The sequence below is a fragment of the Phyllobates terribilis genome, unplaced genomic scaffold (assembly GCF_046119375.1).
Source record: "Phyllobates terribilis strain yellow unplaced genomic scaffold, ASM4611937v1 Scaffold_3__8_contigs__length_932513732, whole genome shotgun sequence".
In the NCBI taxonomy this organism is placed as follows: Eukaryota; Metazoa; Chordata; class Amphibia; order Anura; family Dendrobatidae; genus Phyllobates; species Phyllobates terribilis.
The window spans coordinates 199,062,737-199,089,934 of NW_027362763.1; positions in this window are offsets into that span (position 1 = coordinate 199,062,737).

Below are 27,198 nucleotides of genomic sequence, written 5' to 3' on the forward strand. Positions count from 1 at the left end.
TTGGACGTCCAGTGGGAAAGGGAACCCTACACCGTACTGCAGTCTGATCACGACAACCCGAAGGTGTGCGTGATCACCAAGGACGGAGGAGAAACCACTAGCACCGTCTCCAGAGACCACCTCAAAAGATGCCCCGAGCAACTCCGTAGTGCAGAAGAGGATCAGAGTGACCTTGAACCCGCAGAGGTCAAGGAAGAAATGAGCATCACCGTTCTCGGAGAGTTCCCTCAGTCCTGGACTCGCATAAATGATGCCATAGTGGTACCCGTCCTGCATTTCCTGCAACCGGCACAGCAACAACCAACACCAGAGCCGGAAGGTGAAGAGGAGCAAGCGGTTCCAGAGGCAGAAGAGCCTGTACCAGCAGCCCAGGAGAGTCAACCCTCTGCTGACAGTGAGCCTGCCATGCCTGCGGTAAGCCAAAGGACCCGCAGACAGCTGCCTGCCCTACCTGTACACCCAGCTGGTAGCTGTACCCCTAACGCTAGTGGGGAAAGCCAAGTCAGTCCACCACCAGACAGTGGGCTACGTAGGTCAACCAGGAGCACAAAGTGACAGATACTCGCTCGCTGGAGAATATAGGGTGCACTAAGATTGTAAATAACCCGGTTACCAATTGTTGAAATGTTTGCCAAGTTACATGCATGTTTGGTAATTCTGTGTTTCAGTTTCTTGCAGTTACCGTAAGGACTCAAAGGTTATGGACTATTTATAACCGGGACCTTTGTATGGACTGCGTTGGGAGCCTAACCTACGAATGAACTACGACTGTAAAGGACTTGGGGTAGGACAGACCCCCACCTGGTTAAGGTTCCCCGTTGTATTGGTGATATGGACACCCGGTCACAGACCACACTGTGACCTTAAGAACTCAATTTGTGCGTCGTCTGTCTATTAATGTTTTATGATTATGCATGTTATTCTTTATTTACTGTTTAGTCCCGGAGTACTAAATTTCACTAGGGGGGAATGTGTCACCGTGGCCTGGATGCCACAAAATGTAATAAAGCTGTGTCTGAGAGCAAGGGGGAGGTTCTCTAGTCAAGGGAACATTAGCATGCAATGCCTCCTGTCTCAGGCCAGTAGGGGGAGCAGGCTGCGCCTATAAAAGCTGGTACTGGGGGCAGGGTTAGAGAGAGCTGGACGACCTGTCTCAGGATTCAGGTCCCAGAGCAGAGAAGGACAGTTGTATTGCACCCTAAGAGGAAGTGTGGCAGTAGGAGAGCCATAAGCCAGAGACAAGAGGCGAAGAGAGCCTGTCTTGGCAGATAACGGACTTAATTTACCAGACTTCGGTGTCTGAGGCTGGGAGGATTCCACATTCTCCAGCAGATAACCAGTCCGCAGGGGACTGTATATTCCTTGGCCTAAGAAGCCTGAAGGCCCTGCCACAACAGAAGGGACCAGCAAAGCCGTACAAGGCTGGGAGCAGAAAGGAACCCACGTCGCAGGTCATACAGGCGAGAATACACGGAGAGCTCGGAAGCGTGGGCTGTTATCCTATAAGGAGGAGATAGTCAGAAGGAGCGCAGAAAGCATGGTAGGCCTACACCCTCACCCTGACCAGGGCCAATTTCCCCATTGCTCTCAGACATCCAGGTCCCCTCCTAGCCGGGACTGTTTATGGGTCAGTTTACCTGCTTTAGTAAAGTCCCTGGACTGCAACCTGTTGTTCGTGTGCTCCTTTGCTCCTCCAGCACTATCAGCACTGAGACTCTCACTACCATCACTCCCACCATCCACTACACTGCCCTGGGGCCGCACTCTTCCCGTGGGGAGTCACACCATCCCAGCTGCATACATCATCAGCCCCAGCGGTCTGCCTTGCAGCGGCGGTTCCTAATGACCGCAAATCCAAGTGTGGCGTAGTCGGACTTAATCATCAGCACATAACGGACTACCACTGGCCTGACCACCCTGAGCCACGGAACCGGGTTGCCACTACTACTCCCATCGTTCCCCTACTGCCCGGATCCGAGTGCCCCACGGCCCAGGGGGTGAGTCACTAACATTGGGCTCGTTGCTCGGGTCGAGCACCCGAGTATCACGGTGAGCTCGGCCCGAGCTTCGAGCTCCCGAGCATTTTAGTGCTCGCTCAACACTAGTTATAATTCCACGGGCGGCACTAAAAACCCGCTCTGACAAAAACGCTAGCGCCAGGGCAGGCCAGGACCTCGAAGAAGTAAAGAGCCAGTTCATGTCACGTGACCATGTTTGGATACCCAATAATTATAAGGCACAGAGGAATCATGGAGGACATTGGTACGGTCGGCAAGGTACTCCCTCACCATCTTCCAAAACTTTGCACTCCTTGTGAGAGTACCTTCCGCCTCAGGGCCTGTGCGATGGGAGGGTCTGAGAAAACTGTCCCAGAACTTTGATAGTGTTCCCCTGTCTCTGCTGGATTGCATTTGTGGCTCTCTCGCCTATAGTCCTTGGTTGTCCAACGAACTTTGACCTCTGCCGCCAGCGTTTTCAGATGGGAATTTTTTCACTAATTCCGCAACAAGGGCCTTCTCGTACTGCCCCATTTTATTAGACCTGTCCTGCAAAGGAATAAGAGACATAAAGTTCTCCCTGTAACGTGGGTCTAGAAGCGTCACCAACCAGTAATGACTGTCACCCAAAATTTGGACAACGCGAGGGCCACGGGAAAGGCAGCGTAACAAAAACTCAGCCATGTGTGCTAGACTGCAAAGAGGCAAGACTTCCGTGTCCTCACCAAGATGACGACTGACCATGCTCTCCTCCTCATCCTCCTCCTCTTCCTGCTCCTCCCTGTCCTCAGGCCATCCACGCTGAACAGACAGTATGTCAGTTGTGCAGGTAGTATCGTCTATAGCGAAGGAAACTAGCTCCTGTTCTTCCTCCTCCTCCTCTTCATCATTGTCAATCAATCCACGTTGGGATGAGATGAGGCTGGGCTGTGTGGAATCACCCTGTATGGTTCCTTGCTCCATCTCATTGTACGCTACCTGCAATGCATCCTCTTTAATTGAGAGCAGAGAGCGCTTCAGAAGACAGAGAAGAGGGATGGTGACACTAATTATGGCGTCATCGCCACTCGCCATCTTGGTGGAGTCCTCAAAGTTTTGGAGGATGGTACAGATGTCAGACATCCATGTCTACTCCTGAGGTTTTATGTGTGGAGTGTGACCTGAATACCGACGGCCTTTTTGATGCAGGTAGTCAACAACTGCCCTCTTCTGCTCACAAATCCTTCCCAACATCTGCAATGTAGATTTCCAACGCGTGGGAACATCACACATCAGTCGGTGAGCCGGAAGCTGCAAAAGCTGTTGAAACACGGCAAGAGCGGCGGAAGCTGTAGCTGACTTTCTAAAATGGGCACACAGGCGGTGTACTTTGACAAACCGAGAAACCGCTGAACCACAAGGTTAAGCACATGGGCCAGGCATTGTACGTGTGTGAGCTCGCCTCGCCTCAGAGCCACTACCAGGTTCTGGCCATTGTCACACATGACCATGCCTGGCTGTAGGTTCAGCGGTGTCAGCCACAGATATGCCTGCTCTTTCAGAGCAGTCCGCAACTCTTCAGCATTGTGTGGTTTGTCACCTAAGCATATCAGCTTCAGCACAGCCTATTGCCGCTTGGCCTAAGCAGTGCTGCAGTGCTTCCAGCTTGCGACTGATGTGGTCATTTCAGAGATGGATGCTAAAGAGGAGGAGGAGGTGCAGGAACTGTAGAATGTGGTGGCAACCCTGATTGACCCAGGGCCCACAAACATCGGCGTCAGGAGGAAGTGTACCATCCCAAGGTCCGACTGGGTCCCAGCTTCCACTATGTTAACCCAGTGTGCCATCAGCGAGATGTACCATCCCTGCCCACAAGCACTTGTCCATGTGTCCGTGGTTAGGTGGACTTTCCCAGTAATTGCATTGTTGTGGGACACGTGTTTGAGTAATGCAGGGACGGCACACCGGGAGAAATAGTGGCGGCTGGGGACCGAGTACCGAGGGACGGCCACCGCCATTATGTTGCGGAAAGCTTATGTCTACATGAGCCTAAAAGGCAACATTTCGAGCTCAAACACACAGCAACAAAATTTACATGGAGGCCAGAAATGGCTGAATATGGAACGAACTTATATGTGATACGTGTGACGGAAAACCACAGTTTTAAATAGCTAGCCTGTAGGTTACTATTTTTCACAGCGACCTGGTGTCAATAACTTTACTAACACACTGCAACAAAATTTAAATGGAGGCTAGAAATGGCTGAATTTGGAGAGAACTTATTTATGATACGTGTGACGGAAAACCACAGTTTTAAATAGCTGGCCTGTAGGTTACTATTTTTCACAGCGACCTGATGTCAATAACTTCACTGACACACTGCAACAAAATTTAAATGCAGGCCAATATTTTCCACGTTCACTACAAATCTCTGTATTTTTATCGCTATAATATGGAAAGAATCTGGCTGTATTCCAGCCTCTCATGCTGCACATAACACATCTGCATCTCTGGCTGCTATGGGCATAAAAGGGGACAAACTTATGGTGTGGCACCCATGCTCCCCTGACCTCAGCCCCATTGAGAACCTCTGGAGCATCATCAAAAGGAGTGTCTATGATGGCGGGAGGCAGTTCACATCTAAGCAACAGCTCTGGGAGGGTATTCTGTCCTCATGCAAAACAATTAAAGCAGAAACCATCCAAAACCTGACAAATTCAATGGACGAGAGAGTTCAGAAGCTCCTTTCGAACAAGGGGTCCTATGTGCAAATGTAACATCACCTAGAATAAAGTTTTGAGTTGAAAACTGTTTGATTTCAGTTTGTAATAACCTGCTAATGCTTATAATTTCAAAAATGACAATTTTTTTGTTCTTTATTAAAATGAAAAGGTTGAAAACTATGCTGTGCATAATAATTTGGAACATGCATTTTGAGTGCAGTATGAGTTTTTTATTTTTTTAAAAATATACTGTTATCATAGGCAGTTTGTACAAATAGGCAGTTTGTACAAAAACCTTTCAATTGTACTCTAATAGTTATTTGACTGGAAAATTACAATGACTGCAATTCATATAGGTAATTTGGGAAAATCTGAGAAAATATTATTTGCATAATAATTTGGAACACAGTGTATATAAATCCATGCCGGTTGCATGGATTTATATAGTGTGACCAAGTTGACAAGCACTTTCCAAGTGATGCTAAAATCGCTTGGAAAGCGCTTGTCAACCCGCATGCGTTTTTTTCTGCCAGGGAGATGCAGACTCTCAGGAAAAAATCCTGAACATTTCTGCATCGTGGGCACATAGCCTTACTCTTGTGAAAATAAAAAAATTGGGGCGAAAAGAACATTTTAGTTTTTTTTTAATTTTCACGGCTCATTACATAGTTACATAGTTACATAGTTTATAAGGCCAAAAAAAGACAAGCGTCCATCGAGTTCAGCCTATTTCTTGTGCACTGCAGCTATTCCGCAGCGTTGATCCAGGGGAAGGCAAAAAAAAACCATGCGGTATAGGCCAATTTACATCATTGAGGAAAAATTCACTTCCCGACTCCAATCTGGCAGTCAGATTAAATCCCTGGATTAACTAACTATCACTAAGCATAAGATGTAATTTTATTGTTCTCAAGAAAGGCGTCCAGGCCTCTCTTGAACTCATTAAGTGAGTTGGACATCACCACTTCCTCTCCCAGAGAGTTCCAGAGTCTCACGGCTCTGACCGTAAAGAATCCCCTTCTATGCTGGTGCAGGAACCTCCTTTCCTCCAGACGCATAGTGTGCCCCCTCGTCTTTGTCACCATCCTTGGTATAAACAGGTCATGGGAGAGATCTCTGTACTGCCCCTGATGTATTTATACATGTTTATGAGGTCTCCTCTAAGCCTTCTCTTTTCCAACGTAAATAGGCCTAATTTTGACAACCTCTCTGGGTATTCTAGTCCCTCCATTCCCTTTATTACCTTAGTCGCCCTCCTTTGTACCCTCTCTAGCTCCAATATGTCTTTCCTGAGCACCGGAGCCCAGAACTGTGCACAATATTCTAAGTGCGGCCTTACCAGCGCTTTATACAGAGGAAGAACAATGTTCTCATCATATGCCCCTATTCCTCTTCTGATGCATGCCATGACTCTATTTGCCTTCGCAGCTGCTGCCTGACACTGGGCACTCCAATTTAATTTGCTATTAACCAAGACGCCCAGGTCCTTCTCCATGTCAGATTTCCCCAACGGTTTCCCATTTAATATGTATGGGTGACTGCTGTTTTTCTTTCCCATGTGCATGACCTTACATTTATCGGCATTGAACCCCATTTGCCATTTTTTGGCCCAACTCCCCAATTTATCTAAATCCTCCTGTAGCTGTGCCCTATCCTCATCTGTATTAACTACTTTACAAAGTTTAGTATCATCTGCAAATATTGCTATTTTACTATGCAACCCTTCCACTAGATCATTAATAAATATATTAAATAATATAGGGCCCAAGACAGACCCTTGAGGCACCCCGCTAGTAACCCTGACACCTCCTGAGCTTACTCCATTGATAACCACCCTCTGCTTTCTATTACTCAGCCAGCTATTTACCCACTTGCACACATTATCCCCCAGACCAAGCATTCTCATTTTATATACCAACCTTTTGTGTGGCACGGTATCAAACGCTTTGGAGAAGTCAAGGTATACAACATCCACTGACTCTCCCCGGTCCAGCTGTGAGCTCACCTCCTCGTAGAAGGCCATCAGGTTTGTTTGGCAGGAGCGATCCCTCATGAATCCATGTTGATATGGAGTTAGACAGTTATTATCATTAAGATATTCTACAATAGCATCTCTAAGAAATCCTTCAAACAATTTACCCACAACAGACATTAAGCTGACTGGTCTATAGTTCCCAGGGTCACTTTTAGACCCCTTTTTGAATATTGGTACCACATTTGCTTGGCGCCAGTCAAGTGGGACAGTCCCTGTTCATAAAGAGTGCTTGAATATAAGATACAGCGGTCTGTCTATCACATTACTTAATTCTTTTAGTACCCGGGGGGTGTATGTCATCTGGGCCTGGTGACTTGTCTATTTTAATATTATTTAGGCGTTTCTGAACTTCCTCCTGGGTTAGGTGGGTGATATTTAGCGAAGGGTTTACTTTATCACTCTGCATTTCCTCCTATAAATTGTTTTCTTTTGTGAAAACAGTGGAGAAGAAGCTATTGAGTAGGTTTGCTTTACCCTCATCGCCCTCTATGATTTTACCCAGGTTATTTTTCAATGGGCCAACTCCATCAGTTTTAATCCTTTTACTGTTTATATAGTTAAAGAACAGTTTGGGATTCGTTTTACTTTCCTTGGCAATTAGTCTCTCTGTCTCCTCTTTTGCTATTCTTATTTGTTTCTTACAGATTTTGTTTTTTTCCCTATAAGATATTAGCGCTTCCTCGCTGCCTTCTTGTTTAAGTTTACCGAAAGCCCTTTTTTTGTTTTTCATTGCCCTCTTGACTTCCTTATTTAGCCACATTGGCTTCCTCCTATTCCTAGCCCTTTTATTCCCATAAGGTATGTACCTTCTACAGTGACTATGTAGGACTGTTTTGAAAATTTCCCATTTTCTATCCGTGCTCCTATTACTAAAGATACTATCCCAGTCTATAAGGTGAAGGGCATCTCTTAGCTGATCAAACTTTGCCCTCCTGAAGTTCAGTGTTTTTGTGAGTCCCTTGCTGGGCACCCTACTGAAGCACATGCGGAATTGTATAATGTTGTGGTCACTATTTCCCAGGTGCCCCCCGACCTGCACCTCAGTTATTCTGTCTGGCCTGTTAGTTAATATTAAGTATAAAAGGGCCGTCCCTCTAGTTGGTTCCTGCACAAGTTGTGACAAATAATTGTCTTTGATAATTGACAGAAACCTGTTTTCTTTCTGAGATCTACAGCTTTCGGTTTCCCAGTCTATATCGGGGTAGTTGAAGTCCCCCATAATAATCACCTCGCTATTTTTTGCTACTTCGTCTATTTGTCTCATTAATAGACTTTCCGTGGCTTCTGCTATATTTGGTGGTTTATAACAGACTCCTATAATAATTTTATTATTGTTTTTTGCCCCATGTATCTCCACTAGTGTTGAGCATTCCGATACTGAAATATCGGGTATCAGCCGATATTCGCGGTATCGGAATTCCGATACTTAATTCCGATACTTTTACAATATCGAATACCGGAATCGGAAGTTCCCATAATGCCTGCGCTCTGCAGTGTCTCTGAAGGATGACAAGCTGGATGGCAGCGCTCAGCTGAGATCCAGCCTGTCATCAGAATGCCATCCCAGCGTGGGAGAATTCTCCTGATCATTTAAAAGCCGGCGGGCGGTAAAAAGCCGTCGGCTTTTAAACAATCACACAGCCCCATACTGCTTCCCCGCAGCCTCCCACCCCGATCCTCCGCTCCGCTCGCCACCTCCCATCCCGATCGTAAGTTAGGACCGGGCGGGAAGCGCAGCACCAAGGAGCGGGGAGCGAAGGACCCGGGCGGGGAAGCCGGCAGTGAAAAGACTTCACCCCCGGCTTTCCCGTTCTGTGCTGCGCTTTCCCGCCGGTTATTTCAAATGAACAGCTGAGGTATCAGGTGATGCTGATCAGCTGTTCATTTGTAGTCGCCGCGGTGCCCTCACAGGGATCATGTGAGTTCATGCTTGACTGCATTGCATGAACTCACATGAACTTTCCCACGGCCGCACAGGTCAGCCTCACCTCCCAGACGATCAGCCCGTCATGATTGGTGTGTGTGGGTGTCTGTGCGCGGTGTCTGCGAGTGTGTGCGGGGTGTCTGTGCGTGTGTCTGCGAGTGTGTGCGGTGTCTGTGCGATGTCTGCGGGTGTGTGCGTGCAGGCAGACATAGGCCGATGTGACACTACTACTCCCATCGGCCTATGTCTGTCCCCCGTCCACTCGTGCCACCAGTGGTTACCTAAGATAAATTAGTTTATACATTACCTGTCCCCGCCGATCGCCACCTAAAATAAAGTAAAAAATAAAAAACTACACCTATACTCACCTAGACACCTAATTCCCCGAAGCCATCGATCTCCTGTAATAAAATATAAAATAATAAACTACAACCTTATCCTTACCCCTCCGTAGTAGTCCACGAGTGTCCCACGATGATCTCCAGTTTAGAGCAGCCACATAGAATGTGACCGCTCTGAACCGCTGCCGCCGCTAGAATGACGGGGCCGTAAAGCAGCCCCGTCATTGCATAAGCGGGTTCGCCGGAGTTCAGGCAGCGCTGCTCCGGTTAGCTCCTTTACGGCCCTGCTGTATCGTGAGAAATTCCCACGGTACAGCAGTGCCGTAAAGGAGGTCTCCGGAGCTGCGCTGCCTGAATGCACTCCGGTGACCTCAGTCAGTGGCTTCTGCTGCCGGGAGCGGACGTGTTCCCGGCAGTGTGAGCTTACAGCAGCCATGCACAGCTGTCACCATCTCCAGATGTGACAGTTGTGCATGGGAGATCAGCGCAGGAACGTGGACAGGTAACTATTTTTTTTTAGTAAACTAAGAATTAAATAAAATTGTGTGTTTTATTTCAAATAAATTATTTTTTTCTGGGTGTAGTGTGTTTTTTCTTTTTAACACTTTGTAGGTTAGTAATGGGGGTGTCTTATAGACGCCCATCATTACTAACCAGGGCTTCATGGCAGCTGGCGCTGACATGAACCCCACCACTATTACCCCCTGCCACCGCACCAGGGCAGCGTGGAAGAGCAAGGCTAAGTGCCAGAGTTGGCGCATCCTATGGATGCGCCATTTCTGGGGTGGCTGACGGCTGGTGTTTCTAGCCTGGGAGGGGGCCAATATTCATGGCACCCTTCCTGGGCTATTAATATCAGCCCCCAGCTGTCCGCCTAGCCTTTGCTAGCTATTAAATAGGGGGTACCCCACGTCATTTTTTTGGGGGGGTCCCCCATTTTAATAGCTATTAAAGGCTAGGTATTCAGCTGGGGGCTGATATTAGTATTTGTGTCCAGCCAGGTACAGCAGGCAGGAACGGGCTGCACCCAACCACCAGCTGCCTATTTGTACCTGGTTGGACACAACAATATAGGGAAGCCCTTTTTTTCTTAATTATTTCATGAATTTCATGAAATAATTAAAAAAAAAATACGTGGGGCTTCGCCCTATTTTTGTGTCCAGCCAGGTACAACTAGGCAGATGCGGGCTGGAATCCGCAGCGCAGGGAGGCCCAAGCTTTCTGGGCCCCACCCGCTGCAAATTGCAGTCCGCAGCCACCCCGTTCATAGAAGCGCCATCTTCTGGCGCTGTACCCAACTCATCCAGGGCCCTGGTGCGGTGGCTCACTGGGTAATAAAGGGGTTAAGGCCAGCTTGGCATTATCAGCTGGCCCTAAGCCCGAAATTCATGGGGTCACGCCAATATTAGACATGACCACCATGAATTTCTAGTAAAGTATTTAAAAAAAACACAAACACCCAGAAAAAAGTCCTTTAATTGAAATAAACACACAATTCTTTATTGTTCTAAATTAAACTCTACTTACCATCACGCCCATTCCAGCTGAAGCCAACGATCTCCTGCAATAAAAGTAAAATAATAAACCAACCTCATCCTTACCTTTCCATGGTTCCCACGACAGCTTCAGCTCTGCTACATCGAGATGACAGGCTGGACCGCAGCAGAACGCTGCCATCCAGCCTGTCATCCCGCAGACACTGAGAAGCGCAGGCATGCTTGCGCTCCTCAGTGTCTCTCTGTGACGGCATAAAGATGAGCCGAGGTCATGTCCAATGAACTCGGCTCACCTCATGCACGTCACTGACAGCGTGGGAAAATTCTCCTGCACTCAGCGCTTCAGCGTGAGAATTTTCCCACGCTGTCAGTGACGTGAATGAGGTGAGGTCATGTCCAATGAACTCAGCTCACCTCATGCACGTCACTGACAGCGTGGGAAAATTCTCACGCTGAAGCGCTGAGTGCAGGAGAATTCTCCCACGCTGTCAGTGACGTGCATGAGGTGAGCTGAGTTCATTGGACATGAACTCGGCTCATCTGGATGCCGTCACAGAGAGACACTGAGGAGCGCAAGCATGCCTGCGCTTCTCAGTGTCTGCGGGATGACAGGCTGGATGGCAGCGTTCTGCTGCGGTCCAGCCTGTCATCTCGATGTAGCAGAGCTGAAGCTGTCCTTGGAACCATGGAAAGGTAAGGATGAGGTTGCTTTATTATTTTTCTTTTATTGCAGGAGATCATTGGCTTCAGCTGGAATGGGCGTGATGGTAAGTAGAGTTTAATTTAGAACAATAAAAAATTGTGTGTTTATTTCAATTAAAGGACTTTATTCTGGGTGTTTGTGTTTTTTTTTTAACTTTGACTATGGGGTTAGTAATGGGGGTGTCTTATAGACGCCTCTCCATTACTAACCTGGGCTTGATGTCAGCTGGCATTATAAGCTGACATCAACCCCAGCCCTATTACCCCACCGCCACCGCTACAGGGCAGTGGGAAGAGCGAGGCTAAGTGCCAGAATTGGCGCATCCTATGGATGCGCCATTTCTGGGGCGGCTGACGGCTGGTGTTTCTAGCCTGGGAGGGGGCCAATATTCATGGCACCCTTCCTGGGCTATTAATATCAGCCCCCAGCTGTCCGCCTAGCCTTTGCTAGCTATTAAATAGGGGGTACCCCACGTCATTTTTTTGGGGGGTCCCCCATTTTAATAGCTATTAAAGGCTAGGTATTCAGCTGGGGGCTGATATTAGTAGCCTGGGAAGCTCCATGGGTATTACCCACTTCCCAGGCTTCAAACATCTGCCCCAGCCGTCTGCTTAACCTCCGCTAGAGCCTAAAATTATGGGGGATCCCACGCCAATTTTTTTTTAAATAAATCCTTTATTTTAACACTAAATGACATTTGAGGAGTTAATAAAGATGCAGTCCCTAAATTATTATTTATTTTTTAATTAATTTTTCCCAAAAATGTTGACGTGGGCTTTGCCATATTTTTGTATGCCAGCCAGGTACAGCATCCAGCTTCTATGAACGCGCCATTTTCCGGGGTGGCTGCGGACTGCAATTTGCACCGGGGGGGGGGGCAGAAAGCTTGGGCCTCCCTGAGCTGCAGATTCCAGCCCCCAGCTGCCTAGTTGTACCTGGCTGGACACACAAATAGGGAGAAGCCCCACATATTTTTTTTTTTAATTATTTCATGAAATTCATGAAATAATTAAAAAAAAATTGATGTGGGGCTTCGCCCTATATTTGTGTCCAGCCAGGTACAGCAGGCAGGAACGGGCTGCGCCCAACCACCAGCTGCCTATTTGTACCTGGCCAGACACAACAATATAGGAAAGCCCTTTTTTTAAAAAATTATTTCATGAAATAATTGAAAAAAAATTGACGTGGGGCTTCGCACTATATTTGTGTCCAGCCAGGTACAGCAGGCAGGAACGGGCTGCCCCCAACCACCAGCTGCCTATTTGTACCTGGTTGGACACAACAATATAGGGAAGCCCTTTTTTTCTTAATTATTTCATGAATTTCATGAAATAATTAAAAAAAAAATACGTGGGTCTTCGCCCTATTTTTGTGTCCAGCCAGGTACAACTAGGCAGATGCGGGCTGGAATCCGCAGCGCAGGGAGGCCCAAGCTTTCTGGGCCCCACCCGCTGCAAATTGCAGTCCGCAGCCACCCCGGAAAATGGCACCCTTCCTGGGCTATTAATGTCAGCCCCCAGCTGTCTGCCTAGCCTTTGATAGCTATTAAATTAGGGGGGACCCCACGTCATTTTTTTGAGGGGGTCCCCCATTTTAATAGCTAGTAAAGGCTAGGTATTCAGCTGGGGGCTCATATTAGTAGCCTGGGAAGCTCCGTGGGTATTACCCCCTTCCCAGGCTTCAAACATCTGCCCCAGCCGTCTGCTTAACCTCCGCTAGAGACTAAAATTAAGGGGAACCCCACGCCAATTTTTTTTTAAATAAATCCTTTATTTTAACACTAAATGACAAGTACAGTAAGAAACACTGTCACTGTATTTCATATATATGTGACTGACATGTTTCTATCTATCTAATCTATGTGTGAAGCTCTATTCTGTCTGTTATAAATTGTCGGGTACCGCTGCTGAATTGCCGGCCGGCTTTTTTAAAGAGACGGTGCATGAAAATACAATTATTTTTTTAAATAAATCCTTTACACTAAATGACAAGTACAGTAAGCAACACTGTCACTGTACTTCATATATATGTGACTGACATGTTTCTATCTACAGTTATATGAAAAAGTTTGGGCACCCCTATTAATCTTAAGCTTAATGTTTTATAAAAATTGGTGTTTTTGCAACAGCTATTTCAGTTTGATATGTGTAATAACTGTTGGACACAGTAATGTTTCTGCCTTCAAATGAGGTTTATTGTACTAACAGAAAATGTGCAATCTGCATTCAAACAAAATTTGACAGGTGCATTAGTATGGGCACCCTTATCATTTTCTTGTTTTAAATACTCCTACCTACTTTATACTGACTTACTAAAGCACTTTTTTTGGTTTTGTAACCTCATTGAGCTTTGAACTTCATAGCCAGGTGTATGCAATCATGAGAAAAGCTACTTAAAGTGGCCACTTGCAAGCTGTTCTCCTGTTTGAATCTCCTCTGAAGAGTGGCATCACGGGCTCCTCAAAACAACTGTCAAATGATCTGAAAACAAAGATTATTCAACATAGTTGTTCACGGGAAAGATACAAAAAGCTGTCTCAGAGATTTAACCTGTCAGTTTCCACTGTGAGGAACATAGTAAGGAAATGGAAGAACACTGGGACAGTTCTTGTTAAGGCCAGAAGTGGCAGGCCAAGAAAAACATCAGAAAAGCAGAGAAGAAGAATGGTGAGATCAGTCAAGGACAATCCTCAGACCACCTCCAGAGAGCTGCAGCATCAACTTGCTGCAGATGGTGTCACTGTGCATCGGTCAACTATACAACGCACTTTGCACAAGGAGAAGCTGTATGGGAGAGTGATGTGAAAGAAGCCGTTTCTGCAAGCACGCCACAAACAAAGTCGGCTGAGGTATGCAAAAGCACATTTGGAGAAGCCAATTTCTTTTTGGAAGAAGGTCCTGTGGACTGATGAAACCAAGATTGAGATGTTTGGTCATACAAAAAGGCGTTATGCATTGCGGCAAAAAAACACAGCATTCCATGAAAAACACTTGCTACCCACAGTAAAATTTGGTGGAGGTTCCATCATGGTTTGGGGCTGTGTGGCCAATGCCGGCACCGGGAATCTTGTTAAAGTTGAGGGACGCATGGATTCCACTCAGTATCAGCAGATTCTTGACAGTAATGTTCAAGAATCAGTGACAAAGTTGAAGTTACGCAGGGGATGGATCTTTCAGCAAGACAATGATCCAAAACACCGCTCCAAATCTACTCAGGCATTCATGCAGAGGAACAATTACAATGTTCTGGAATGGCCATCCCAGTCCCCAGACCTGAATATCATTGAACATCTGTGGGATCAATTGAAGAGGGCTGTCCATGCTCGGCGACCATCAAACTTAACTGAACTGGAATTGTTTTGTAAAGAGGAATGGTCAAAAATACCTTCATCCAGGATCCAGGAACTCATTAAAAGCTACAGGAAGTGACTAGAGGCTGCTATTTTGGCAAAAGGAGGATCTACTAAATATTAATGCCACTTTTCTGGTGAGGTGCCCATACTTATGCACCTGTCAAATTTTGTTTGAATGCAGATTGCACATTTTCTGTTAGTACAATAAACCTCATTTCAAGGCAGAAACATTACTGTGTCCAACAGTTATTACATGTATCAAACTGAAATAGCTGTTGCAAAAACACCAATTTTTATAAAACATTAAGCTTAAGATTAATAGGGGTGCCCAAACTTTTTCATATAACTGTATCTAATCTATGTGTGAAGCTCTATTCTTTCTGTTCTAAATTGTCGGGTACCGGTGTATGCCGCTGATGAATTGCCGGCTTTTGGCGTAGTACATTCTACATTATTCTTAGTTGTTTTACTTCATGTAGAATTAACCTACAAGGAAAGAAAGGGTTTATTTTCATTCCGATATTTGTGTCCCATTGACTTGCATTGGTTTCCGGTATCGGAATCGGCGATATCCGATACTTTTTGGGTATCGGTCCGATCCAATCCGATACGATATTTCCTGATATCGGAAGGTATCGCTCAACACTAATCTCCACCCATAAGGACTCGACCTCCTCATTTCCCTCCTATACATCCTCCCGTATTGTAGGCTTTAGACACGTCTTTACATATAGACAGACTCCACCCCCTTTCCGACTTCTTCGATCCCTTCTAAACAGACTGTAACCCTGTAAGTTAACTGCCCAGTCATAGCTTTCATCTAACCATGTCTCGGTTATTCCCACTATGTCATAGTTACCTGTAGATATTTCTGCTTCTAGTTCATCCATCTTGTTTGTCAGGCTCCTGGCATTTGCTAGCACGCAGTTTACACGATTTTGTTTTGTTCCAATCTTCTCCCTGTTGATTGTATTTGAAATTTTCTTACCTCCCTTACCTCATACAAACTTCTGTGAAGTACCTGGGGAGTCAAGGTGCTCACCGCACATCTAGATAAGTTTGTTCATGGGAACTAATTTCCAAAATGGGAAAAATTCAAAAATGGCAAAGAGACGGCTGTAGAGTAGAATTATTTTTTAGGTGCACTACTCGCATAGACACAGCGGTAGAGTAAAATTATTTTTTTGGCCTACAAATGGGAAAGAAACTGCTGCAGAGTAAATTTATTTTTTAGGCACACTACTTGTATAGACATAGCAGAAGAGTAAAATAATTTTTTTGGGCCCACAAATGGCAAAGAGACAGCTGCAGAGTAGATTTATGTTTTAGGTACACTTTTTGTTTTATTTTAGGCACATTTTATTATTATTGTTATTATTATTTAGGCACACTATTCGTATAGACAGAGGGACAGAGTAAAATTATATTTAGGCACACTACCCGCAAAAAGACGGCTACAGAGTGGAATTATTTTTTAGGCACACTACTCGTACAGACAGAGGGACAGAGTAAAATTATATTTTGGCACACTGCTCGCAAAAAGATGGCTGCAGAGTAGAATTATTTTTAGGCACACTACTTGTACAGGCAAAACGACAGAATAGAATTATTTTTTAGGCACACTACTAATGCAGACACAGCTGCAGAGTACACAAATTCTTTTTGGGACAATACACCCACAGGTGGGGGTGCAGAGTACATACAACAACGTTTTGGCACAGTACTCCCACATGTATGAGTGCAGAGTACACACAGAGGATTAAAGGCACAGTACACCTATAGGTGACAGTGTAGAGTACCCACAGAGGCTTTTTGCCACAGTATTCCCACATATATTGGTGCAGAGTACACACAGCTTCTTTTTAGCACAGTACTCTCACTGAGAAACGTGCAGAGTACACAAAGAGTCTTATTTGCAGAGTGCGTAGTTTAATTCTGTCCCTCACTCCAGCTGCGTCCTGTCCCTACACTAATCAGAGAAGAATGGAGGCGGCACTTGTGATACAGCATTTATACAGCCCGGGTCACGTGGTGCGCCGTCCAATCACTGCCATGCCAATAATTGGCATGGCTGTGATGGCTTAGAAAGTACTCATAGCCTAAAAGCTTGTTGATTGGCTGTGCTGCAGCCTTTCAACAAATTTTTTTAGGCATCCGAACACGATCAGTAAACCGGACATCCGTTGCAAAGTCTATGTTCGGGGTTCTGTTCTGGACACTAGGTGTCCAGTATGTACCCCGAACTTTACAGTTCGAGTTTGCTCATCCCTAGTGATGTCCTTTTCTGCATCTGACTTTACTTTGTTCAATCACTTCCTGTGCTAAAAAAGCCTCTGGATACCTACATTCTGATTTTGTGATGTCACGGAGGGAAAATATGTTGATATGCATGAACCAAAGCTCACTGAATGTCTAGGGCAATGTAAATTGTTACGTTCTGACTTTGTGACTTCACTGAATCATGAGGTGGAATATCTCTCAGCACAGGAATCTCCAGAAAAGAGTGAAGGAAGTTCAGAAGAGTCCGGAGCCGAAGGGAGTCAGTAAAGGACTGGACTTGGAGCTGTGGTATCCGGCCATGTGAGCGGCGAGGTAGTATATTTTTATCTCCCCAGACCCCAGAGCATAATAAGGCACATTTAATTCACATAATAAATTGGATGAAGATCACATTTCCTGGCTAAATTCATGCAACCTTCTAAATTTTGAATATCAGCAGGTTTGATCATCACTAGTGGAGATATATATTAGATGCCTAATTTTTCTCTCCCAGTGGAAAATCAAGTGGCAATTTTGAAGGTCACCCATTCCTGCCAAAATCATCAGGTTTGGCCCAGATTAAATTGTCTGCCAGCTTTATAGGCTTTTTATTTATTCTATCTGTGGTCTTATTTTGTTTATCTGAGCAGCAAGCAATAGACCGCACATTAAATATACTTAAAAGCATTAAGGTATAAATGCTATGTTTATCTCTTAAACCAATATTTATAACTGTTCCAATAAGTCTAAAATAAAATAACAGACCAAAAGAAACCCAAAATTGATGCATCAAAACATATAAATATATTTGATTATACTTAGTATTCTTGCCTGACCAAGGCTGCATCGAAACACGCGTTGTGGTCTTACAGCATTCCAGGAAGAGAAATTAGCATAGGTAAGCATTATTCTACAGTCACAGTTTGCTACGTGCATTGTTTTTCCATACAATTTTATTTCCGTATACTATGGCTAACAGCTTGTGTCCTAGGTTATTGCACTTTGTGCCTTATAATGTGACTCATATATTGCTGTACAATTATGTAAATTTACATAATTTATTTTTGTACTTTCCTTGTCTAACATGCATTGCAATCCCTATTTTTATCTATATCTAGTCAGTAATCAAATCCTGCTATTAAATTGTTGCTTATTTGTGCCTTTGGCACACTGAAGACCTCTATGCACATTAGATGGCTGTCAGCTGTCTTTTCTATGCACAGGAGCTTTATTGGCAAAAGTTTGTTGGGTGTAACGTGAAAAAGTATGGACAAGTTCACAGGGTAAGAATACTTTTTCAAGGCACTGTATATATAATAGGTAGCAGATACAAAACTTATATCTTACCCTAACTTATATCTTCTCTAGTATTGCACAGAGGTATAGATGGTCACATGTGGAGGTACATCACTTGTTAGCAACAACCTCTCGATAATACAGCATACTGTATGTGGCATGCATATCCCATCTTCCTTCACTGTTCTACACTAACCACTGCCGTCTTCGGCGGCAACCATAACCCAGCCTGGCAGGCTCAATATTTCATCAGTAACATTCCCAGGTCTGGAGTACATGTGCCTCCCAAGCCCACTTTTCCTGTGCAGCCTCAGGGTTACCCACAACCCACAGCTATACCTCCTTTTGGCTTCCGGGCGTACCCAATGCAGATAGCCTCTCCTTCCTTGACTGTTCCACATCTCAAGATCTAGGATCTTCCAGCTGTTTTCAGTATGCCACTTTATTCAGTACAGTTACATTTACATTGCTACTTCAATCGTTTTTGTATAATACATACTAGTATGTGGCTCACTTCCTTTCTCTTCCACAGCTAAGGACTAGAGATGAGTGGCTCGATCCCTGGAGGATGGAGTTCAAGTCGAATTTCCTGAAATCTGTGGTTTCTTGCGAATTCAAAGAATTTGCAATAACATTTGCGGTTCACAATTAAAAAGAAATACATTGCTCCATTTTACACATACTGCACACTCCGTGAGCTAGCTTATAGTGTCTGGCATGAAAACAGAGGCTTCTCCATAATGCCCTGCAGCAATCTCATCACATGGAGTAGCACAGCCAATCAGGGGGGCTATCGCAGGAAATGTATAACATAGAGTCAGGCTAAAGAACACCATTTTATGCCTGTACTGAGCAGGGATAGGAACACTCAGAGCAGAGCTTACTGAAATTTAATAAATACTTCATGTAGAAGCCTTTGTTGGTGATGACACCTCCTGTATGGAGAAACTAGTCGCATGCATTGCTCAGATGTGATTTTGGCCCATTCTTCCACACAAACACTTTTCAAATCCTGAAGGTCCGTGGGCTCCTTCTAAGAACTCTGAGTTGTAGTTCCTTCCATAAATTTTCTATTGGATTCAGGTTAGGTGATTGGCTCGGCCATTCTAGCAGCTTTATTTTCTTTCTCTGAATTCAATTGAGATTTTCATTGGCTGTGTGTTTGAGATCATTGTTTTACTGAAATGTCCACCCTCATTTCATTTTCACCATCGTGGTAGATGGCAGCTGATTTTTATCAAAAACGTCTATGTACGTTTGTCCATTCATCGTTACTTCAATTACATGAAGCAATTGTCAATGCTGTATGCTGAAAAACAGCTCCACACCACGATGTTCCCACCTCCAAACTTTACTTTTGGTATGGTGTTTTTGGGGGCAATATGTAGTGCCTTTTGGCCTCCAAACATGGTACGTACTATGGCATCGAAAGAGTTCAATTTTGATCTCATCTGACCAGACTATATCCTCCCAGTGTTTCACAGGCTTGTCTACATGTTGTTGAGCAAATTTTATCCAGTTTTAAGGAACTGTTGTTGGGGGAACATCAGAAATTTTCTAATGCGAGCAGATATAGGCAGGTTAAAAAAAACCTCCCAAAAAAACAGTTCCTTAAAGCTTGGTATAATTGACCTTTTTCTTTCTTGAACTGCCACTCTTACTCAAACACTATTAAAATTGATTCGTTTTTACATCCCCCTTAGGGCAATCATTTTCAGTCGAAGGCCATTATACGTGTGAACCTAGTAATGTTATCTACCGATAAAATGTCCATGTGGTCTACTTTATATTGGAGAGACCAGTCAAATGATAAAGGACAGGATCACTAGCCATAAATTGACCATCAGATGCATGAAAAATGGCTCCCTATCCCAGAACACTACCATACTGCTAAACATATATTCCAACTCAGATTTAAAATTATAGAGCAGGTTCCGATTGGTAGAAGAGGGGTTAACTATATTAGACTTCTTAAAAAGCATGAATACTTCTGGATCCATACCTTACAAACACTGTCTCCAAAAGGACTTAATAGAGAATACGACCTATTGATCTGATACTATCTGAATATTGTACTCACATGTTTCTTTATCCATTTTCTAGAATCACTGATTAGACGACTACTGCAGATTATACTTATAGGTAGTATAACCACCACTTCGTCTCTGGGTTACTTTATGGCTAATATCTTTTTTTTTCACACTATACATATACACTGCTCAAAAAAATAAAGGGAACACTTAAACAACAGAATATAACTCCAAGTAAATCAAACTTCTGTGAAATCAAACTGTCCACTTAGGAAGCAACACATTTTCACATGCTGTTGTGCTAATGGAATAGACAATAGATGGAAATTATTGGTAATTATCAAGACACACTCAATAAAGGAGTGTTTCTGCAGGTGAGGACCACAGACCACATCTCAGTACCAGTGCTTTCTGGCTGATGTTTTGGTTACTTTTGAATGTTGGTTGTGCTTTCACACTCGTGGTAGCATGAGATGGACTCTACAACATCCTTCAGCATGACCGGTTTGGCAGTGGGTCAGTAATGGTGTGGGGTGGCATTTCTTTGGAGGGCCGCACAGCCCTCCATGTGCTCACCAGATGTAGCCTGACTGCCATTAGGTACCAAGATGAGCTCCTCAGACCCCTTGTGAGACCATATGCTGGTGCGGTTAGCCCTGGGTACCTCCTAATGCAGGACAATGCCAGACCTCATGTGGCTGGAGTGTGTCAGCAGTTCCTGAAAGATGAAGGCATTGAAGCTATGGACTGGCCCGCCCGTTCCCCAGACCTGAATCCGATTGAGCACATCTGTGACATCATGTCTCGCTCCATCCACCAACGTCACGTTGCACCACAGACTGTCCAGGAGTTGGCGGATGCTTTAGTCCAGGTCTGGGAGGAGATCCCACAGAAGACCATCCGCAACCTCATCAGGAGCATGCCCAGGCGTTGTAGGAGGTCATACAGGCACATAGAGACCACACGCAATACTGAGTCTCATTTTGACTTGTTTTAAGGACATTACATCAAAGTTGGATCAGCCTGTAGTGTGTTTTTCCACTTTAATTTTGGGGATGACTCCAAATCCAGGCCTCCATTGGTTAATAAATTGATTTCCATTGATGATTTTTGTGTGATTTTGTTGTCGGCACATTCAACTTTGTACAGAACAAAGTATTCAATGAGAATATTTCATTCATTCAGATCTAGGATGTGTTATTTCAGTTATTTTTTTGAGCACTGTATATAAAAAAATTACCCCCTCATTCCCCTTTTTTTCTGTTTCTTCTTTTCCTTGACTCCCTGTCTTTTACTTTTATCTATTTTTACTCTCTTCATAATGCCACATAAATCTTCCTTAATTCCCTCCTTTTCTTCTGTACAAGATTATATGCAGTATGTTTTTCCAATATTCTTCTCCATTATCTGTTTATCATTGTTTCATCCCATTAGAGATATTATATGTCATTCCTCATGCTAAGATATACTTATCAGTGCAGTGGACACTTACTGTGATCATATACCCAATACCTATAAAACAGACACTATATACTTATGTAGCAATTTCATACCTATTGGGTAAGTAATCAGCGTCCCCATATAAGAATATGTAAATATTTTTAGTGCCATCCCTTAACATGGGTCTCTCTTATAGCTATACCCCTTTATGATGTAATCCACGTCACTTGCACACTAAACAGCGGTGAGGCAATCCACATCATCGATATGTTCATTTCGACATGCCCTAGATATGCCTGACCATGGCGATATGCGTCACTTGGTACCTGTCCGCTCTGATGTGCCTCCCTCTGATGAGGGAGCACTAAAATGCTCTGGTGCTTGTTGCACAGGTCGAGCAAATTGGAATGCTCTAGTGCTCGACCTGAGCAACGAGCCCAATGTAAGTCTATGAGAAACTCAAGAATTTTTCCAGCGTCCCCCCCCCTTCTCCCGGAGATCTGCATGGGGCCTAAAAATTGTGGAAATCGATGGTAACAGTGCTCAAATTACATGGGAACAGCATGGGGAAGACCCCTGGAAGCATCTCTGACTTCCAGGTCACTGCTGTGAACAATGTTGTCAGAGTATTATGCCACTTTTACGGGCTTACTATAAAACATACAAAAACGAAACCAAAATGGATTTTCCTGGGAAAAATGTTAAGGAACATCCTTTACAGGGCAATAACTTGTATATAAGGCAAAATAAATAACCAAAATCAAAAATGGTCCTCCACACCTTGGGCTATGTTCACACATAGCATTTTTGATGCGTTTTTGCACTTTTGCATTGCTTTCAACGGTGAAAAATACATTCATCGGTAAATGTCATTTTAACATTTTACTACTTAATCTGGCCATGTGGTGTGTGAGGCATAATCAGACACATCCTATTTTCATTTACTCTGAAAGTCACAAAGCCAGCAGTCGGCCCTCACTATTGTAAGAGGGCCATCAGCTGGCTATGCTTTGTTGTTCCAATTATTAAGGAGCGTGTCTCCCATATTGTTATAGCGTATGCAGTGACTGCAACAGCTGCCTAAATTTAGGAATAACTCCGATACCAATTTAAACACACATGCAGGAGGGACTCCGTAACAACATGTTCCCATTATAAAGGAGCGGTTATGCTACAAAGTTATTGCGTATGCAGTGACTGCAATGGCAGCCTACATTTTGCAAAAAAAAAAAACAGTACCAATTTGAAGAGGAGGTGCAGGAGCTTTAGAATGTGGGGGCAACCCTGATTGACAAAGGGCCCGCAAACCTCGGCGTTGTGAGTAGAGATGAGCGTTGTTCTACTCGAACTGTTCGCCAATCTCAAATTCGAGCTGTTTTGGGCGGTGTTCGAGCCGTTCGGCGAACACGAACGATTTGAGAAAAATTCGGCTGTTCGAGGTTATGTTCGATAACTGTTCGTGCACCAAAATCATAACTGGATTTTTTCTCAGTAATGATGAAAATTAATGTTAATACGCAGTTTGAGTGTACAGCGGGGTGGGGGGAGGGGCAGGGGATGGATCTCTGCAGGAATAATGAAGATCTCCATTTTTTTTTCTCTTTCCCGCATTTGCAGTGGGGAGGTGCAGTCTGTCAGCCTATCAGCAGCGCACACACGGAGCGAACTGCTGTTTTTCACACAAGCAAGGGCATGTGTCATTGGCAGTGTATGTCACATGTCCTTGCCCTATAAGACAAAGCCATTTTCCCCGTCGCCACCATTTTCTCACTGCTGCAGCTGCGTGTTAGACGGCACCGCTGTTGCTGTGTGCGCTATACCTTGTTAATTTCAAGCCAATTTTCGCACAAATCTACAGATAGCTTGGGAGTAGGGAATAGTTGTGATTGCAGTCCTTTTAAGGACTAGGTTACAGCATTTCCTACGACTTTTATCAGGCAGGTCTGTGCTCTTAAATAGATAGATTGTGGGAGTAAAGACTAATTGTAATTGCAGTCCTTTTCAGGACTAGGTTACATCAGTTCCTATCAGTTTTTGCCAGGCAGGTCTGTGCCAGTGCTGTGCAAGTTTTTTTCACAGCATTTGGCTGAATCTAGCAAAGCTAATCCTTTTTGGCCTATTGCAGAGTGTGTTAGTCAGTGGAGTAGCCTATCTGTGTTGCAAGATATACCACCTGTGTATAGAATACCAATTTTTTTACTGCACCTAGTGAAGTAAAATCTTTTGGGCATAGCATCATTCTATTAGTCCATCTATACTGACCTCCATCAGGTTGCAAATTGAATATAATTTTTTTCTGCATCTAGCTCTGAAAAAATATTTGGGCTTCTAGCAGTGTGTGGGACTTGTTCTATTAGTCCATCTATACTGACCTCCATCAGGTTGCAAACTGAATATAATTTTTTTCTGCATCTAGCTCTGAAAAAATATTTGGCCTTCTAGCAGTGTGTGGGACTTTCTCTATTAGTCCATCTATACTGACCTCCATCAGGTTGCAAATTAAAAATAATTTTTATCTGCATCTAGATCTGAAAAAAATATTTGGCCTTCTAGCAGTGTGTGGGACTTGTTCTATTAATCCATCTATACAGACCTCCATCAGGTTGCAAACTGAATATAATTTTTTTCTGCATCTACCTCTGAAAAAATATTTGGGCTTCTAGCTGTGTGTGGGACTTGTTCTATTAGTCCATCTATACTGACCTCCATCAGGTTGCAAACTGAATATAATTTTTTTCTGCATCTAGCTCTGAAAAAATATTTGGCCTTCTAGCAGTGTGTGGGACTTTCTCTATTAGTCCATCTATACTGACCTCCATCAGGTTGCAAATTAAAAATAATTTTTTTTCTGCATCTACCTCTGAAAAAATATTGGGCTTCTAGCTGTGTGTGGGACTTGTTCTATTAATCCATCTATACAGACCTCCATCAGGTTGCAAACTGAATATAATTTTTTTCTGCATCTACCTCTGAAAAAATATTTGGGCTTCTAGCTGTGTGTGGGACTTGTTCTATTAGTCCATCTATACTGACCTCCATCAGGTTGCAAACTGAATATAATTTTTTTCTGCATCTAGCTCTGAAAAAATATTTGGCCTTCTAGCAGTGTGTGGGACTTGTTCTATTAGTCCACCTATACTGACCTCCATCAGGTTGCAAATTAAAAATAATTTTTTGTCTGCATCTAGCTCTGAAAAAATATTTGGCCTTCTAGCAGTGTGTGGGACTTTCTCTATTAGTCCATCTATACTGACCTCCATCAGGTTGCAAACTGAATATAGTTTTTTTCTGCATCTACCTCTGAAAAAATATTTGGGCTTCTAGCTGTGTGTGGGACTTGTTCTATTAGTCCATCTATACTGACCTCCATCAGGTTGCAAATCGAATATAATTTTTTTCTCCATCTAACCCAGCCAATAGTTTTGGCCTAATACCACAGTTTGGCCACTCAGCTCTGCTCGGTTCCCATCCATTGTTTTTTTGTGCAAACAACTCCAGAGTTGAGAATTAGTTAACCACCAAAATGAGTGGAAAAAGGCCTGCTGCTGGTGGAAAGGGGAATAGGCGTGTTGGGAAGGGGAAAAAAGGTTGTGTCCGTGGGGTAGGTGTTAAAGCAACAGTAACATCTGCAGAAGAAAGACCATCTTCCAGCCAAACTAAAATGTCTACTTCTTTTAGCGGACAATGTGATAAGATCCCTTTCTTACGGCCACGCCAATCGCTACAAATTCCAGATGAGGCACAAAAACAGCAGGTGCTTCAACGGATATCAAGTGCTCCTTTAAGTGGGCTCTCCTCCACATCAACTTCAACATCACAAATACTCCAGTCCTCAAAGGTGTCACCCCAATCGCACTTGCTTCCTCACAGCTCCCAAATCTCCAGCTGCCCGTCTGAGTATGAGGTAGAACAGATGGTTGAGTCTGCAGAGCGGTTTACTCATACTATAGCCTGGGAATCAGAGGTCGACTCCAGCGCTTCTGTGAATCCAGACGAGGAAATGATCTGCACTGATGCCCAGAATCTTTATGAGTCGGATCCAGGACCAGACGCAGAAGGTTCTGACCATAATGTAGACCCTCATTCCCAAACTGTAACTCCTGTTGGTGGAGACAATGAGGAAGACGATGATGAGACTCAAATACCTGATTGGAGCGACAACTTTAGTTTTTTGTCAGGGCAGGAACAGGTTGGCTCTAAGGACGACGGGTGTGATAACGCACAGGGTGATGATGATGAGGTTGGAGATCCCACTTACTGTCAACCCACAGTCAGCCAAGAGATGAGGTCAGCAGAGGAGGTGGAGGAAGATGCTAGTGACGACGAGGTCAGGTTGCGCCTTCCTGGACAGAGACGTAGTACTGGAAGCACGTCAACAACTGCATCCTCAAACACAACTCTGCCTCTCACCACAAGTCGTGGTGGCTCTTCAGGTCGCATGGGTGCTAAGCCTTGCATAGCCTGGGCATTTTTTCAGATCGATAAAGATGACCCAACTAGTGTTATCTGTAACATTTATCAGCAAAAGCTAAGTAGAGGCCAAAAAATACATAGTTTGAGTACTTCATGCATGAACCGGCACATGGACATGAAGCATAAGTTGCAGTGGGAAGCTCAGTGTGCTACAATGCGGCCTAGCCGGCCGGGCCAACCACCGTCTGCCATATCTTGTGCATCCGCGGCCTCTTCATCCTCTGTGACTGGGGGGACAGCAGTCACACCTGTTTTGGGGCGCAGACCTGCCACCTCTTTACCCGCAACAGCCAGCGTGATTGGCAGGTCATCATTTTCTTTGGAGGTGGTAACACCAGCTGGTGTTGAGCGCTGTCCGACATCGATAGCACCACCTTTGGATCAAGGCAACCTAACATGTCCGCCTGCATCTTCCTCACAGACCGGCAGTTTGCCGGGGACACCCTTATCAACCCCGTCTAGGCACAATAGCCAGCCCTCGGTCCCTCAGATGTGGACAAGTAAAAGACCATTTCCTCCTAGCCATGAGAAAGCTAAGAGGTTGAATTTCACCATCTGCAAGCTCTTGGCTACAGAAATGCTGCCTTTCCGCCTGGTGGACACAGAGGATTTTCGAGACCTTATGTCCGTCGCAGTGCCCCAGTACCAGATGCCCAGTCGGCACTACTTCTCAAAGAAAGGTGTGCCTGCGCTCCACCAGCATGTCGCACACAACATCACCGCTTCTTTGAGAAACTCTGTGTGTGACAGGGTGCATTTCACCACAGACACTTGGATGAGTAGGCATGGACAGGGGCGTTACATGTCGCTGACTGGGCACTGGGTAACTATGGTGACAGCAGGACAAGGGGCTGCTGTCCAAGTCTTGCCGTCCCCACGAGTTGTGCGTCAATCCTCTTTATGTCAAAGTTCCTCCACTGCTTCTGCCTCCTCAACCTCCTCTCGGTCTTCCACCTGCACCCAAAGCCTGTCTGGTCATGCCACAAGCTTTCTAACTGCGCAGAAGGGATCCTGCATACCTCCTTACTATGCTGGCAGTAGGGCTCAACGTCATCAGGCGGTTTTTACTTTGAAATGTCTGGGAAATGTGAGTCACACAGCTGAGGAGTTGTGGTCAGCTCTGGAGAACCAATTTCATGAATGGTTGTCT